Raw genomic sequence first — 15804 nt, forward strand, 5'->3', positions numbered from 1 at the left:
ACAAAATGAAAAGACAGAATTCAAAACCTTTCTGTTGCATGGCCAAAGAACGTTAATGGCCTTTCTTTTTCCATCAGTATTAATAGTTCTAAAAGCCACCTGTTTGGAGCCCACATTTTATTTTTAATGACTAACACTGCGAATGATGGACACTTTGATCAGACTCTTTCCAGTATCATAACCTCAGGTGCAGCGCAATCATGTTTTTCCTTCTGACAGGTTTAGCACAACTTTGGCAAACATTCCTGCAGTGTTGGGGTTTCTCTTGGCATTCATTAAAAACATTTCCCAGTGTTGGGCATTCAAACATGTAGTTTTAGCCAACCCGATGTGGGGGTTTTCTTTGAATTATATTCAATAGGGAAGAGATACTAAAAAATGTCAGATGGCTCAAGGCCTCTGCAGTTTGTTTGTGCTGGCTAAGTCCGAAAAGAACTTTAAGCAAGAAATATAATGGCAACCACAGTAAAAACAAAGTAATGTCCAGGGTCAGCACAGAGGAGGAACAAAACTTGCTGAGAATTTGTTTTCTAACTTTTTGAATGCCAATACTTGATGAGGTTTTAACCCCTAAAGAATCCCTGGCTTTATAATAATACAAAATGCTACAGTACTTATACAGCTCTCATGATGTTTTGCTCTAGAGAACATTTTAAAGAACTTGTTAAAAAAAGGAGGATATTTAAATTCGCTATCCCACTGTGAGGGTGACCCAGAGGTCAGCTGATCACTCACTCTGAGGACTGGTGGAATAAACCAGGAACCCCTCTGTCTAAAAATGTGATCTGTATTTTGGATGGAAAATAAAATGTGAAATGGGGGAGAAACTTTAAGATTAAATCAAAATCCTTCCCATAGCTCAGCTTTTCTACGGATAAGAAACACAATGATGTAAAAGTGAAAGTGTACGTCACACCTTCATACAATAACTCTCTGTTATGACAGGTCTAACCTTAAACGCAAACCACAACTTTTTATTTTTATCACAGTATATTGAGTCCCTTTCTCAACAAGGTCACATTTCTATTACGAGCACCGCACTGCTCAGCTTTTTTCACCGACCTTTAGTGCCAGCAACAATAACATGTTCACCTCATTGTTTAAAGGGTAAATAGTCATTTGTAGGTGAAATAACCTTGAAGAAACCCATTGGACTCAACTCACACTTTTCACTTTACAGTATGAACCTTAATAGAAGTTATTATTTTACACCATCAGTTCATTTTAGAGGCCCTGAGGACAAAGCAGTGTATCTTATCTCTGTGTTGATCCTCTGTGTGTGCTCTTTTCTGTTTGTCCCCCTGCTTTCTTTAAATTAGCTTCTCTCTGTGAAGCTTCACACAAAAAATGTAAGGTACCATGGATTAGTTTGGTCTGCATTTTGCATCTTGCATACTGCAGTGTCAGTATCCTTTAGCTTCCCACAGAGGCATGCAGAAGAAGTGCATGAACAGAGATCATTTTCTAGCTGGCTGCATGTTTAACCACAATGTGTCACAGTAGGTGTAAAGAAACTAAGTGTAACACCGCCAAGGCCAACAGAGAGCTTAAACAGACCGTCCCTCCAATTAGCTTAAAATCTGACACGCTCTGAAACAAAATTTGAGATACAATTTTGGACTTTTTCTGAGGGCACTTCTTTTAAGCCGATTAGCTTATCTTTAAACGATGCAACAGAGTTCAAAGATGTTTCAGCCCCCGAGGTTTTCTTAAAATATGACCATTGAGGACGTTGATTTCACTCAGATACACTCTTAAGTAAAATTGGGATCCACAGCCAAGGTCCAAATGTCATCTTGAGCGTGTCATTCACAGTTCTGTTCTGTTTTGTTTGTGTTGCATTGACAGTTTGAGGCAATGATAATTTCAAAGAGTCCCAAAGTGGAGCAGATAGAGTCATGGGAAATTAAACGGCTCTCAATAATTTATGCTTTTCAAGGGGAGATACGAAACAATGTGACCACATTTCACGTTATCTAAATACTCAGAGCTGTTGAGAGGTTAATGAATGTTACCAAACTTCTCTTTGTGTGATCACTGCTTTCTCGGTTAGAATAATTGACCCTGAAAATGATCTCAGGACAAACGACCTTCAAACTTCTGTGTGTTGTTTATATTGAGTTGAGCTTCTGACTTCAACATGTATTGTGATTGTTGTAACTTAACATTCTTGTTATGAAAGACTAAAAGGGAAAACAGCACACAGTTGGAAAAAACAACAATCCCACATGTTCTGGCAGAGAGAAGGATGAACATAACAGAGAATATTCCACCACATCATGATGAAAAAATCTGCTGATGATTTAAAGGGTTCTAAATTTACAGGGGGTCAACCAAATTGACTGCTTCCCGTGGTCTAAGATCAATAATAAAAGTGCATGATCCAGCAGAGAACAGTCCACCATGATGCCATTTAAAGGACAAACTGTATGCAGCCTAATGTCCAAACAACCAGAGCTTAGCTAAAACCAGTGCAAACATCAAATATGTCAGCACTGCCCTTCCTGCTGAAATATCGTGTCATGTGATTAAGTTAGCAAATGCCAAGTAAAAAAAGACTGACACCAACATCGTATCCTGGTACTTTTACATCAAATGCACAATAGCATAACATTAGTGTCCCAGTGTATCCATCACTGTGTGAACACACAGTAGGAGCTTCTGCTCAGACGTGCACACTCGGCACTGTTCTGCCCCGTTTCACAGTAATCCCGTCTCTCCCCTGTGACGCCTCTGCTCTGAGGCCAGCACGGTGCTAGCACAAGGTGATCCCACATCATGCTTTTGTGACATTTAAACCAAATAACACTGAGACACTACAGGGGCATGAAAAACCTGCCTCCAACATGCAGTTTAAATGGTTCCAAGGATTCTAGATTAAAGTGAAACAGATCAGTAAGATAAATTAGTGAATGCTGGGAATAATGAAATGTCTTTCAGTGAGGCGGACTAGATGAAAGTGTAGGTTTTGTTTATTATAGACACAACTCTAGATACCTCTGAAGCTGAAACACATCTCTTCAAAAAGGTGATGTTGTTTGTTTGACCTCCCAGGTATCTAAGTCCCTGCTTAAGACCTGCGAGCAGGGGTAGGACCTGGGGTGACATGGAATAGCATGCAGCGTCTTTGATCTAAATCTAGCATTAAAAATGTTCAATCCATTATTATGTACAGAGGTCAGACTGCAGTGAGAGATAATTATTGCACTGTGTAAAAGGACACTGAAGAAATATATAATACTGTTCTGATAGGTGTTTGTGCACACAAGCAGTATGCCATTCCTACATATATCAGTGCTACTGCTGGGTCACCCAAATCCAAAAAGTTTGAAGCACGCTCTGCTTCTACAATTTTTTTTCCATGAATAAAAAGATCTGATAATGGATCCTGCTTTAGAACTGCTACCTAGTCTTTTACACAGATCTTTTTTAATACTGCACTTTCCCTGTATGTATGTTCATTACTGCAGCTCCATGGTAAATGGTGGATGTCCTCAGGGTAAAATGTTCAATAACAGCAGACGGGTATATCTCAGATACTTCTCCAGATGGAGGGGATCAGTAGGGGTAGAAACGGCTTTTAAAAGATTTATGTGAAATATGTTTGAGCTTTTTCTGACTCTGACATGTTTACCCCTTTGGGATTCTTGTGACAGAACGCTCATTCTTTTTAAGTACTTAGTCATTTTTATGGTGGTTATTGTGAGCAAGAATTTCACCACAGGCTCTTTGTGTATTGTACCTTCAAAATGGCACAAGCTAGGTTTATACCAAGTCTTCTCCACAGTCAGTATCAAAAAAACAAATGAGCAACATGTGTGGAGTTGAAAAGGAGACTCCAGGAGAGTGAGAATGACATTATACTGTTTGCGAATACAACATCAGATCAGTGTGTGGGACCTCTGACTGAGTGTGCGCACAATGTGTGAAGCTACATTTCTAGAGCTCCTCCTGGTGACTGGCTGCAGTACTCTGTAAGTCATGAAGTCTGGCTTCACTATTACAACAGATGAAACATCAGTCAAAGATAAAAAGTCAAACATGCATCAAACAAGCTTTCTCAAACACACCTTCTCTCATTTAAGGTTTTTTTCATTATTATAATCAAGCTGATTTATGTGCAGCTGTTTTTGGACAAGTTTAGTTTCAAAAAGTCATTTAAGAGTCGATGTGTCATCATGATTGACAGCCTGATCGGTGAGAGAAAATGAACTAACACAAACACAAGAGTCATTAAAATTTCCATAAATGTGTTAGCAGACAGGGTGTGACATTAATCCTGCAGTTTCATCGACCACATTGTGTTTGTCAGTGCTTTGGCACCAAATTATGTCAACAGTGCAACTTGTCAGAGCCTCTCAGTATTTTAGCCTTCAAATTTTAACAATGGGGGGCAACAGCGGCATGCTGTCCATATTGTTAGAAGTCAGTCAGATGAAAAGAATGATTCTTGACTGTGTAAGGGATCCTTTCATTACTTTTTCAACTTTTTGGTACCCTCAAATAACAAAATAAAAAAAAATGTAAACACGAGTCTGTAAAGATACATTGGAAACAGCCAAGGACCTTATTCAATGGAGTGTGAGTATATTCACAATTCTTTATATATATATATATATATATATATATATATATATATATATATATATATATATATATATATATATATATATATATATATATATATATATATATATATATAAACATACATAGCTGAGGCTTTAATAGTATGTCATTATTCTTAAAAAGGTATAAAACATAAGCCATGCATCAAGATGTGCTAACACTGCAGAAAAGCTGAAGCATTTTCTGGTAGTAACTGTCAAAGTAGAACTCAACACAGGAGACAATTGTTTTATACTAACTTGCATCACTGTCTTATAGACTCAAAGACTCATTACTGGTGTCGGTGTATTTTTCAGATTATACTCTGATGTCTGAGTCTGCTTCGTGACTGAACTATCTGGATTCCTGGTGAGTGGGAAGAGCTGAGCAAGCAGAGTATATCTGCAGGGGCTGGGCCGCTTTTATGAAGTGTTTGGATAAAGATTGTCGAGATGTTGATCATGATGAATGAATGTTTACGCTGCATCACAGACAGCATCCCCACTGCCTCTTAAAAGGACAAGCTTTTTTTTCTGAATCATTTCCTTCTTTAATCTCTCTAGAATACACACTTTCAAATGCAATGACTCGATGTAATGAGGTTTCAAACAATTAAAAAGTTTATATCCACAAGAAAATAAGTAAAAGAAAGTTTACAGTATTACAACGACAGGAACCAGTGGAGTCTAATACATACAGTATATGATAGCAGGTACCGTTGCATTTGCATTTCCCTGAAGATTGCAGTCATGTGCGTGGGAAATAAAAATGCTGCTTAAAGTGGAGAACACTACCATAAATCTCACAGAAGTATTTCAGTGGCCCATTTATGGCCCAAATCTACCCCAATAATTTATTTCCAACCTCCACTCCTGTTTCTGCATGATAAGACGTTCCCAGGCTTCAACATAAAATGTGGCCAAAATCAATTCAACAAAGCCATATTTAACTGTCAGCTACTGTTTTACATGGAGCGACTACACTGGAGAGCTCAGCTAGCCTGTATTTTTTTTTTAGAAGCTCTGTACTTTCTTACCTTTTAGGTCATGTTTTCTCTCATTGAGTCTGGAAATAAAGGGAAGGAAAAGCAGACAAGGATCTCAATATAAGCCACGAGGTGCACAGACACTCAGATGGAACATAAGAGATAAAAAAGACCTTCTGCAACCACACAGGCTGTCCTCTTTTAGATGGTTAGCGAGGGGTATCTGAGAGCTGCACAGCACAGAGGCACGTCAGCCTTAGGAGATCAATCCAAAAGAAAAACACTCTGATAACATTTTTGACAATGCTGCCGTGCTCACTGCAAGGAACAACAAAGTTTCAACTTTTCAGCACACTGCTCTCCTTCCTCATCACTCTCTGTCCTAAAGCCTCAAGTTGAAGAAGACACACACTGCATGGCAGAGTTTAGACACTACGCTTAATGCCAGTCACTATGAGGCAGACACAAAAGAGGAGGGATGTTTTGTCAGTGATGTGTGATGTGTCTCTTTTCATCACCACAGCCGCTGTAGTTCAGCTGTGGCTCAGAGGCGGTCGTCTTTCAATTGGTGGGTTGTGATACTGATCCCAGTAGACATTCTGAAGCATCCTCAGGCGAGACACTGAACCCTAAATTGCACCCATCGTCAGCAGTGTGTGAATGTGTTACATGAAGTCATTTAATACTCGGCGAAGACACGCTAACTAATGTGAAGTAGCGCTATCATCTTCATAGGAAGAAACCTGCCTTATTTCTGAATTTGCAGTGTTTTTGCCAATGATACTTTTGCATTGAAGTGCTTTGTTTGGACTTTGGCATTATGAAGTTCCATCTTTTAATTTATGTATCACTTATGGACTACGGGTAGCCTGTTGCATATAAACGGAGAACATGCAAAAATACATGAACTAAATCATATTTTGCTAATTACAATATGCAGAGTAAATGATTATTGTAAAGAGAAATGCAACTATGGGCTTGTGATGAAAAGTTAAAGTAAAGGATGGATTAGGATACTGTCCCAAAACCTGCAAACGCCTCCAAAAAATATTTGACAGCTGTCAGATTATGTATTGCATTTTCTGACATTGAGGGTCACAAGGTGCACAGCAGTTATAAATAAAGACGACCTGAATAGGCAAGAGCAACATCTTTCACGTCACAAGAGTTCAAAGAAATAGAGACACATCTCAGCCTTTAACACAGTGTGACAGGACCAATCATGACACATGAGTGAGAGCTACTCAAGGCTTTATGTCAACAGGAGGCAGACTCTCCAGCACTACCACAGCTTATCTGCAGGGAGGGGGCTCTCTAATGCAGTGATGATGCAGTTAAAGCTCAAGAGACGTCTGGAGACAAAACATCTCTTTAGGCTGCAGAGATGCTGAATATTTAAAGCCACCTAAGGGAAAAGACGGCACAGTCATTACATGATCCTATGCATGGATGTTTTTCAGCTCTTGAAGATGGAAATGTAAGAAAAGCGCACAGAAAAGCAGACTCTCAATGGTTATTTGTTTTTTTTTACATTGGACACAAGCTCCTTCAGGACATTCACTCATTTAAATATCAAACCAACCATATCTCACCACAGCAAAATCAGAAAATATTTTTAAGAGAGGGTGGAGCAGAGGGGGATTCAATCTTCGGTAAACTTCAGTATAACTATGTAGGTGTGTGCCATATCATACTGTCCACAATAATACCAGTATAATTTTTTTGACGATATAAATTTGTCATTTTGCAACATTAACAGTGCAGAGACGCGATGATGTATGACGCTGCCTGCCGTGTACAAATCAACAATGGCCGAGAGCGAAAGTAGCACGGCAGCATCAACTTCGTCCTCACATGAGGATTTAGTGCCTAAAAGAGGAGCTACCTCAGTGATATGGAGGTGGTTTGGCTGACCAACGATCAGACATGCAGCAAAACACATTAAATGCAAAATGTGCAGGAGAACCATTACCGCTAAGGGTGGCAACACCACAAACACAAACACCACCTAAAGCTGAAACACACGTCCAAATACAACCAGGCTATGGAGACACGTGAAGAGGACATGAAGCTACGTGATCATCAGCGGATTTTTTTGCCTCTATGACGTATGTGGTCGAGCTGAACGTCCAAACCCTATATCAGCCTTACATCTAATTCACACATAAATCATAAAAGCCGTGCAGTTCCGCAAATTTTGGGTGCGTGACAATTCATAATGGATGGGTCTCTGGAGCGCCGTGCAGCACAGCGCCGTGCAGCACAGCCCAAAGCAGCACAGCCCAAAGCAGCACAGCGCCGTGCAGCACAGCGCCGTGCAGCACAGCGCCGTGCAGCACAGCGCCGTGCAGCACAGCCCAAAGCAGCACAGCCCAAAGCAGCGCCCATAACAGCTGGATACCTGAGATCACAAGATCACAGGAGAACCACATGTTCCTGCAGGAATCCCACCCATGACAACGTACTTTCATGGTAATGAATTAGCATGTTAAGCTTATCTCAGCCCTCCCAAAACTTCAGCTCGTTTAGTCCATGCCTTCTCCTCTCTGTTGGTGTCCTCATAGATGGAATGTGTTGTGTTGTGTTGGATAGAATTATCAAGTTTTTTGCCTGTAAGATTAACTTTTCCTCCTCCAAAATGTCAGACTTCCTCTGGATGTAACCTACTTATAATGTTTACATTTCAAGCTTGTGTAGTAGTAGTAAATGATTGGTAAGTATCTTTCACATTGTGTGTGCAATAAAAATACAGCTATTCAGAAGCAGCAACCACTAATAATAAGTCATTTGTTTTTTTCCCCCATATCGTTATAAATATTGTTATCGCAAATGTCCTTAAAATATTGTGATATAATTTTGAGGCTATATTGCCCACCCCTGTAACCATCCTTATTTCCAATTTCCCATCAGATAGAATAAACTAAAAACTTGTGCAAAAATTCCCAAGCCTTCATAGTAAGTTTACACTAAAGAAACTCAGGTTATGCACTATTAGCATCACAAATTGCCAGGATACTGTAACATTGAGAGGACTGTGGCAGCTGGTAAGACGTTGCAGAATAGGGTTAAATTTAGAAGTCCCAGAGAAAAAGAACATGAATTTAGAAATGGCGCTCTGTCGAATAATGACTCCTACAGGTGTGTGTGTGAATGCACAATCAGAGCTGAGGGAGCTGCTTCTCACTTGTCACCAATTTGAATGACTAATCTGACTGGCATTTGAATAAGGAAGCCAAAATGCAGCCACTAAACCTGCATTTCCCCAAATCAGTATTACAGCTGTCAGTTGTTCTGCTTTCCAGAGTTCTCCTCTTTACCTGCATCAACACAATGATAAAGCAGCTCTGTTGTGTTTTTGTCCTTCATATCTGCGGCTCTCTGGTTTGGCTTGTACAGCAGCATCACAGCAAATCCTGATTAGTTGTAACACCCCACCGTCGCTCCCCATGAGACCTGATGTGTGTCATTCTCACATTCACCTAACTAATGTATCCTCCATTTTTGCAGCCTTTGCAAGATTTCAGGTCACTTTCTCTGCTCGGCCATTGTCGTCACTATTACCACCCCCCAGTGTCTACCTCCAAACTCCAGCTGAAGCATTTAAGATGTTATCTCACTAACTCCACTGTTTTCTGTGTGGAAAATAAATCTGTGAGAAGTGATAAGGTCGGAGCCTGGACCCTAAAAACAAACAATGTTCCACTGCTGCAATAAAATGTTCAAATCATTATGGCGTGGGCTGTCTGACTGAAATACACTGGCCTATAATTCATGAGACATGGCATCATTGATAAAGGAAATGCTCACAATTCCTCATATTATATTTTCTATTTCACAATCTGATCACCCTTCCATATATCACTCATGACTTATTTGTGGCTGTGCGCATTTTTCTATGCCAGAGAACAGAATCACTACAATGAGCACCATCATGGGGAATAGTTTGGTACCACTGTATGACAGTATGTGTTTGTTTTGCTGTGCTTTTCACCTCCACTGCGTTTTTGAGCTGTTTGTTGTATGCAAAATGTCACATGCAGCATTAAAACATGATCTGAGAAATACAGGATGGCATCAGAAATGTCACCTCCTCCCCATCACAGCGAGACCCTGACAGAAACACACAGCTGAACACGCTCTCAGAGCTCCATGTGTGGGAGAAAACACATGCCACTCTGGATGTTTTGTTCAATCATAAAGAAAAACCCAGATCAGAACGATAAGCAGGTGTGCACCAGAATGATGATGACTGAGGGGGTTTGATGTAATGATCCATGATAATAACATCAGAGACAGCAGTGGAGTGTGAGTGAGACAGGAGAAGTGGAGCCTTACGGTTAGTGTGGACTGTTGATGTTCAGGTTTCTTTGTTGTTCCTCACTCATCTAAAGGCTGCTGGCTGCTCGTTAGTTCTGCATTTTCTGTGGGCAGGACAGAAACAAGAAAAAACACATATAAGAAACAAGCTTTTCAAGATGCACAAGCACTGCTTACTGCAGTCATTACCCATTATCACACAATCCATGTGGTTATTCATCACTTTCAAAGCTGCTTATGAAATTCATTAAGCATTGGGAGCAGTATTTGCCAATGGATTCAATGTAAAAGTGGATCCTTGAAAAAACTAGCCGTGTAATTGAGTTGAAACCAATCAATTCATAAGTTCCATCCTCGTTTATCAGAACCATAAGGTTGTCACAATTACACAAGTTTCAATGAGCCCAGTGACAACATTACAAACAAGGACATAAGTCCTTGGCACCGGACACTGGAAGCTTTTCTGTTGTTTCTCAATCATCTCTAATGATGGTTGAAGTAGGTCAGGGTGCCTGTGACTACACAGACTCTGTTTTTTTATATTTTCTTTTCATATTGTTTCTGTTTTTGGGATATAACTGAAAACTGATAATGTCTGTGTTGCTTTCTTAACTTAAACATGGATATAAGTAACAATGCTGGATGTCCATGCTAAACCGCTACATCTTTCATTTGTTGTAGAAACCCCTGAATCTGCTAAAATGGTCAGTTCTAAAAGTGGAAACAGATCTTTATGAGATCCATGAGCTTTTGAAAACGATAAAGTCATCTCATAAGGATCTCCCAACTGGTTAATAATGGAGGCAGCCACTAGAGAGAAGGGGGTTACAGGGGAAGGAAGCCTTAAAGAGACAGCAGCTAAAATGAAGCGCTTAAAATAGAGGCTAACTTTTATAGGTATAAATTACATAGAGTTAAGGCTTGTGTACCAGAAGAACAATATAAACCCTTAAAAAAAAAAAAAAAAAAAAAAAAAAAACATAATAGTCCCTCTTCAACAAACAGGATCTGAATGGCTTGTCTGTGTTGGTCTCATGGAGAACAGAACAGAGACAAACAGAGGAAAGAGGGCAATTTATTTTAGAAAAGTTAGCACACTGTTATCTAGGGGTAGGGGGGGGGGGGAATTGAAAATCAATATATCAGGATTTTTTGTTTGACAATATCAAAATCGGGATTCTCTGCCATTTTTTTTTCTTTTTCAAATTCAAATTTTTCATTTCAGTCTTTGTTTATAAACTGGATTGAAAAAAAAAGTTACCACTTTTCTCCAGCAGAGGGTTAAACATTTCTCTCTGACTCACGTAATGTGCATTTTATAGAAAAATATGGCTCTTGATGTAGTCTGTAGACATTATCATCATCATTTAACTTTTTCCATGTTCTGGTGTTAAAACAGCAAACTAAAAATTGCAAAAATTGTTAATATAAAATCAGCAGCCCAAAAGTGGTAATAGAATCGAATTGCAAGAACAGCATTTTGTCTCAGCCTTACTGCTATCCTCTAATTGTATTTTGCCTTAAACATTCCCTCAAAATGTAAAATTAGAGCACCAAACATCTAATGGCAATTTTTTTCTGTTACAGTAAAGATAAAATTCACTATATAAACATTACATATCCTTTACTGGCTTTGGTTAAAACAGTGACTGTAATGCTCATCAGAATTAAGGCTATGTGATGTTTTCATCCATGTCCTGCTGCCCTACTGATCTATTTCATCCTCTGCCAGTGTGAAAGAAGGGAAGGCCTAAAAATATGAGGCAATATACTCACCTGTCAATCCTATCTGCACCCATAAAGAGTGCAAAAAGGTCTGACTCAGAAAACACAGTCTGAATGAAAAGTGAGTAATACATGCACAAAATACCAGATCATCAAAAACACTTCCCCTGATCACTGAGGCTCATAAAATAATATTTGAAGTCAGTTCAATACAAAGCATTAAAGCAAACAGCTCTGTGTCAGCCATGGATTTGTGAGCTGCCAGTGTCTGTCAATAGTTTGAATAAAACAAAGAAAACACTGATCAATTACTCACCAAAAAGCAATCTTAAAAATCCATACAAGTCTTCTTTGAGAAACTAAAATCCATACCATATGACAGCTTCCTTTGATTTACGGAGATTCCCAGAAACCATCCCTGTATTCTGCCCTTTATCAGACTGAAATCTGAGAGTTACACACTTTGGAGGAAGAACATGACTGATTTAAGAGGATAGACGGGAACCAAAGTTTTCTATTAGGTGTTTGACTGTAGTATTGCAAAGTTATCATGGAGGTGCCAGAGGGAATTATGGGGGTTGACATTCAAAGATAGATGCAAAGGGCAGACTGTGCATTAATGTGAAAGGTCTGGGATTACTTAGGGGTGAGTAAGGAATGTAATATGCAAGATTCTGATGATTGATTCTGTTAAAAGTTTTCAACCTGCACATACACCTAAAAAGTGTGTGTTATTAAACCAATGATGAAATGTACAAAGTTAGACATGTGTAGACTTTCTTTCTTCTGCAGGAAAAAGTCAGATAAACCAATGGGGATCTGGCATCAGAATCAAACACTTGGCGGTGAACAGGGAAATATATATATGAAAAGGAAGTTTTCAGAAATGTTGAACTGTATTTTCAGTATTTCCTGGGAATAACTATCCTTCAAAATTTCAAATCCCCTTCACCCTATCTCAGCAAAAACAAAGCTGACATAATGAAATCAGTCCCATCCTTCTCCACCAGAAAATAGATTTCCTCCAACATATCTCTAAATGATAGATGAGTTCAAGTGGGCGCCTCATGGCATTTCTGGGTTTATATTCTACTGAATAATGTAGGAGGACGAACAAATGAACAACTGGTGATTCAACCCTTTCTTCTACAACAAGTGAGGCCTTAGAAATGTTGTTGTACACATCAGTAACTGCTGTTAAAACATCAATCAGTATTATGAAGGTTATAAATACGAGTTCCTGGATTGGTAACCGCTAGGCAAGAAATAATACTTTTAAAAAAGTTGAAGAAAAAGCAGAGGATCAAACTCTTGTTTTTTTTTTAGAGGATTTAATTTTCTTCCATTTCCGCCTCATTAGCAGAAACCAATCATGCAAAATTCTTAATTAAGTGACACTGGCAATGAGCCGCTCAAAGTCCCAAGCACACGGCTGTGTTTCTTGTTTTGAAAAAGGGAGGTCTTCAGGATTAATCTTCTTTTGCAAGTTTTGGGGGGCTCTGAAGTGAGACGACACAAAACAAACTCCCAAACACAGGCTTTACAATATAATTTCATCTTAAATCAAGATTATTTAAGCGTTCTAATATCAAATATGATCCAAAGGAATTCACAGGCAGAAACAAAACCTGCTAAAGGTCTAGAAAACATTCAAAGTAAAAACTCCAGAGACAACTAGGACTACAGGGAGGAAAAGGGGAAAATATGAATAACTAAATAATAATTATCCAACATAGGATTGTAATCTATTCAACATTAATGCAGCTAATGCAATGTAAGACATTCAAGTCCAATCATAACCTTAAAACTGCTCTTTATGTTGCTGAAGGTGCAGCGAGGAGTGTTCAGGGGAAAAGATGGTGTTCTTAAAGGATGAGGTTATGGTGGGCAGTATCCTCTGTTATAACCCCTTGTATGATAATCCTCATTCTGAAATAAACTTTTCAGAAGATCTTGACCCTCTATTCCTTCTATTCCTTCTGGGCTTTAATGCACAAGTTTTCCCGATAAAAAACACACCATCACTCGGGCAGTAGCACAAATCCAGTCTGCAACAAGCTGGAAGCAGAAGATAAGAAACAGGGACATAAAGATAGCACCAGACTGGCTCCGACCCATCGTACTTCCTGCGGGGAAGGACTCTGCCTGCATCGAGCAGATGTCAGGTTCCGCTCACAGAAGAAACAAGCTGCCAAGTACAGCATCCTGACCTGCACAGAGAGACTATAGATCGTCAAAACGCATCAGCTTAGTAGCTGGAAACAACACAGAGACTTTGTGACTCGTACACTTTCTTAATAGCTCATCCTTCATGGTACATTAGTGCTCCTACAGCATCAAATGACAATGGGAGAGGATCATGAGCGTGTGCTTTAAATAACACCCCGATGAACTGTACAGGGTATTAAATGCAGCTCTTGAGGAAAACCAGAGCGGATATTTTGACCTTTTGTAATCATTTTCAATTAAAGCTGTGCTGTGAAGTTCATATTTCTACATCCTGGCTCTTGTGTTTGTAAATTGTGCCATCTTTTATGTTGGGTATGACAACATTTTATTCACTGGTTTAATGACTAAGGACAATGAACTGACCCATAACTCAGACCACAAAACCTCAGTAGAAAGAGCAGCTATGAGTATAAGGGGTTTAATGGGCTTATAAATACAAATTAACTGTAAGGGTTTCTTATCCACCAACTACAAGATTCACTTCGAGCTGGTTTGGTGTGGGTACATAAGAGATGATGTTTGGAGAGCAGACAGTCACAGAAATAAGAATCATGATAAACTAATCAGTTTTAATTCAGGTTATGTCAAACAACGTAGGGGAACTTCAGCAGGATTCTTTATGTAGCTTTGCAAGTGACATCTTTAAACATACATGACTCAAATGTCACGACTTTTAACATTGTGGCTCATGGTCACCACTGGTTACAGTAACAATACTGGATGTTCATACTTAATGTGTGCAAATTTTCAAACTACTTTCTATTCATAAGTTGTAGTTACCCCTAAATCTGTTGGAAACTGCTGAAAATAGTTTGCTGTAAAAGCAGTACGAGATCTTCACATTAGTTGCTGAAATGATGAGGTCATTGCAAAAAGGATTGTCTAACAGGTTCATGATATGCTGGAGGGGCGGACCTCAAACACCAAGGTCTGCCCATTGCTCTGGCCCCAGACAGGCGTCCAGAGAGCTAGCCAATCACAGGGAAGGGGGTTTGTGGAGCAAGGAGCCTTACAGAGACAGCAGCTAAAACAAAGCCTGCCAGAGAGAGTCTGAAATAAGGGTCTTCTGCTAGTCTGCTAATTGCTGCTAGCCAACACTAAATCCTAAGAGCAACCAAGAACCCAAATGTCTGTCAAATAATTACAAACCACTTGCAATAGTTTTTAAGTTATTTAGCTTGTATAATCAGAGTGCATAGTCACATTTTCACTAACTGCTTTTTGGAAACAACACAATTATGTCCTATTAGTTTCATTATTCACTTATTATTATTTCAACACCATAAACTTCTATTTAGGAACCTCTGTCAGTTCTTGGTACTAGTTTGAAGTGCAGGTCTGTTAAATCCATCCAATTTCATTTGTGATTCTTTCAGACAGACTTTAGAGACCTTGTTTAATGCTGCCATTAGTATGTCATGAACACCTTTGCACCTCCCCTGACAATGATACTGACTCAAATAAATAGATGGAGACAATACCACACAGATGAAGAAAAAAAAACACATCTTCTTTGTAAACATACATTTATGCACCCGGGCGCTCATGGGAGAATTCATGCATTTATGGGTGAAATGATGAACCTGTTCCAGTATATATAACACGAGTGGAATTCATGCATAAGAAATGCACTTAATATGTAGCCTGGCACTTTTCCATCACTATTATTGAATCACTTTTGTTGCCTTTAAAATTTGCTGCAGACCCAAACCCCCAGGATACAGCTGTAGAGTAAAAATTTCCTGAAGAGCTTTGAGAAAACTCCAGAAATGAGATCAGGGAGTTGGATATATTTTCATCACCTGGGTTTAAGCTGAAAAGAGTTTGTCGTTGTGTATAAGCATATATATGGAGGACAAAATTGAGTTGGACACGCATTGAAAATGATGAGGTCTGAATAAGTATATTTAAAAAAAATGAAAAATATGGAAGAGGTGAAAAGC

At 39.1% G+C, this 15804-nt stretch overlaps 1 protein-coding gene across 1 annotated transcript in view; it reads right to left on the reverse strand.

The window, feature by feature from the left end:
- gulp1a (GULP PTB domain containing engulfment adaptor 1a) overlaps window positions 1-15804 on the reverse strand; it is a 92373-nt gene that overhangs the window by 48116 nt on the left and 28453 nt on the right. Inside the window, exon 2 of the mRNA XM_074695542.1 lies at window positions 9926-10011. The gene's annotated coding sequence lies outside the window, so the exon portion shown is untranslated. The remainder of the gene's footprint in view (window positions 1-9925; window positions 10012-15804) is intronic.

This window comes from Halichoeres trimaculatus, unplaced genomic scaffold (assembly GCF_033239565.1).
Source record: "Halichoeres trimaculatus isolate MK-OKI-2021-1 unplaced genomic scaffold, fHalTri1.1 fHalTri1_scaffold_19, whole genome shotgun sequence".
Lineage (NCBI taxonomy): Eukaryota > Metazoa > Chordata > Actinopteri > Labriformes > Labridae > Halichoeres > Halichoeres trimaculatus.